This window comes from Corvus brachyrhynchos, unplaced genomic scaffold, assembly GCF_000691975.1.
Source record: "Corvus brachyrhynchos isolate BGI_N302 unplaced genomic scaffold, ASM69197v1 scaffold3, whole genome shotgun sequence".
Taxonomy (NCBI): domain Eukaryota; kingdom Metazoa; phylum Chordata; class Aves; order Passeriformes; family Corvidae; genus Corvus; species Corvus brachyrhynchos.
Window position 1 is genome coordinate 6,197,289 of NW_008237619.1, and position 2,991 is coordinate 6,200,279.

General features: G+C 43.0%; 1 protein-coding gene across 1 annotated transcript in view; it reads right to left on the reverse strand.

Moving 5' to 3' along the window:
- NIT2 (nitrilase family member 2) overlaps window positions 1–2,968 on the reverse strand; it is a 15,323-nt gene extending 12,355 nt beyond the window's left edge. The window contains exon 1 of the mRNA XM_017731874.1: window positions 2,832–2,968. The gene's annotated coding sequence lies outside the window, so the exon portion shown is untranslated. The remainder of the gene's footprint in view (window positions 1–2,831) is intronic.
- Between the last annotated feature and the right edge of the window lie 23 nt (window positions 2,969–2,991).

Sequence of the window (2,991 nt, forward strand, 5' to 3'; positions counted from 1 at the left end):
CGGGGGCCCCGCGCAGGCGGGGGCGCCCCCCCGCCCCGCCTGGCCTGCGAGGGTGGCAGCGAGAGGGCAGCGCTCCCCCGGGCCCGTTCAGCGCCGGCAGCAACAGCGGAGCCCCCGAGCTCCGGCTGTGCCGAGAGCCTCTTTGCCCTGCCCTGCGCAACAACCCCTGGCTGCCTTATGTCTGCTAAGGGCTCATCCCCAGGGACTGTAAACTGTACCAGTTTACAGGCAACTCATTCACCTGGGGCATGCACGTCTTTCTTTACAAGAACAGCATCTCCCAAGGTACAAACATCTCCACAGTGCTCCAATGTGGAGCAGTGTCCCGTTCTGGGCTCCTCAGTACAAGAAAGACAAGGATCTACTGGAGAGGGTCCAGTGGAGGGCACAAAGATAATCTGAGCATTTCTTATGAGGAGAGACTGTGGGAGCTGGGCCTGTTTAATCCAGAGAAGGGAAGACTGAGGGGGATCTCAATAACACATACAAATATCTCAAAGGCATTTGTCAAGAGGGTGGTGCCCGACTCTCTTCAGTGGTGCCCAGTGACAGGACGAGGAGCAATGGCCATAAACTAAAACACAAGAAGTTTCACCTCAACATGAGAAGGAATATCTTTACATTGAGGGTGGCAGAGCACTGGAACAGGTTGCCCAGTGGAGTCTCCCTTTCTGCAGACACTCCAAACGCACCTGGACAAGTTCCTGGGTCACCTGCTCTAGGTGACCCTGCCTTGGCAGAGGCCTTGGACTAGATGAGCTCCAGAGGTCCTGTCCAACACTGACAATTCTGTGAAATCAACATGCTAAGTACCATGCTGCTCTTCCTTGGCTTTAAACACCAAGTGCTCCTCTTTACTCAGCACAAAACATTGCTGTCTCATGTACATATTTTCCAGCCTTGGGCATTTTAGAAGCACGTTTGTAGAATTGCAGATTGATGTTGTGTAGAGGCAGTGTTTCTCACACAAGATTATATCTGTAAGCTGAAAGCACATGATGGCAGGACAAGCAAAGATAGAATGGGTTACCCAGGGTGATCAATCTCTTACACACTTTCCCTTTCAGGAAACATGCAGAGAGATAAAGGACAGAAGTGCATAACCACCGTAAAATGCACAGCTACTACTGCTTGCAGCAATTACAAACCTTCCTTCAAACAGACAATGTTCAACCTGCCCCTTGGAGCAGTAAACCCTATCTGACCAAGCCAAATGATGGTAGAATGGGCAGTGCAGCAACCCTTAGCAGGCCTCCCTCTTTTTTACACACGCCCATGATGGCAGAAAGAGCATATACAACTTTTTTTTTTTTTTCCCCCAGACATCACACTTTGCATGGCTCCAGGTGCAAAGAACTGCTGTCTCCCAATTTCTTCCCAAATAAGAAAAAGAATAAAAAGTGAAGTATAAGAGCATATACATTTTTTTTTTTTTCCCCCAGACATCACACTTTGCATGGCTCCAGGTGCAAAGAACTGCTGTCTCCCAATTTCTTCCCAAATAAGAAAAAGAATAAAAAGTGAAGTATCATCCCTTCAAGGTGCAAAGCACAGGCCAAAAATCCACTTTCCCATGGGTCAGAGAGATGAAATCTATTTTTCAAGTTTCAAAACAAAAGTATCTGCAAGCACTAAGTATACCCAGTAGAAAAAGCTACATAGTACCAACTCTTTTCCTTCCCCAAAGAGAAACTTTTCACACCTTCAGTAGATTATGCCTACATCAAAAAAGCTTATTTGACACGTTTTTGGAAGGAAAGGATACTACCACAGGTGAGACCCATGTGAAAGAGCTAACAGGAAAAGGCAATTAAAAAAATTGCAACTCTGCAGCCAACAGTATTTTTGGTGGGTAATACACGTAGAGTTCTTTACAAATTCTCATACCAATGCAAATCTAAAATAATTTGTGAGACAAGTGAAGAGTCATCAGTGAGCACAGAAGCACCAACTCTTGCTATGAAACAAAGGTAAGAGCTTTCATTTGGCAGAGAAGTTTACTCCAAGACTTTCTTTCCTACTCCAGACCTCATTTCTATCACTGCTGTGTCGTAACAACTGTCACCTTATATGCAACAATATACAGTGGTGCATGCAGAGTAAAACAAGAGCCTACACATCTCTAGCAAATAATTAAAAAAAACCAAAAACAAACCTTGAAGCTGAACGGGACAGTAAGTTCCACACCAACTACTTTGATTTTTCTTTTTAAAAAATGTCACTCCAGTACTGTAATTGTAATTTCTGCTTAGCAATACAAGTTTTGTAACAAAAATACTAACTACAGGTATGCACACTCTAAGGCAACAGTAGCCCTTAAACTGTGGGTAGAGATGCACCAGCACCACTGAAATTATTCATAGTTTGGGCTGAGCTCGGTAAAATAAGAGGTCTGTTGGTAACTTGTACATTGCCTTAAAATTTACAAATAATTAGCTTCTAAATGGCTTAGATTATGTGTCTCTACACAGAAGGGATTTATAAACTGACTTCCTGTTGCTTTACTTGCTGTAGATCTCAAAGGTCTGCTGTATTTGCTGTCCTCACAGTGAAGCATACACATTAGCCACGTTTCACATTTAATACTCAAATACACCCGTTTAGCAACTGAGTGTCATTTTCACTTTTTCCCCTCCTGACTAGAGAAATGTGTTGTATCATTCTCTCCACATTTTCGTAATAAAAATATGATGCTGAGAAGTCTGGAATTTATGCAGAAACCTTTTCTGTAACTTGATTATTTGTTAATTCATTTTGACCTTTCTGTGAATGCTTACTATGGTTCACCCAAAAGCACTTAATGAAATTAACTTAAATTCTGAAATACTTACATCAAGAAGTCACTGGCAGTAGCTCCCTATGATCCATAATTAGCTTCTTCCACTCCAAAGATCAAATTCACTTCCATTTACAAAACACCTTTAGGAAAAACTTTTAATTGCTTCAGAGAATTTATACAGTATGCAACTAAATGCCTTCTGACAGAACAAG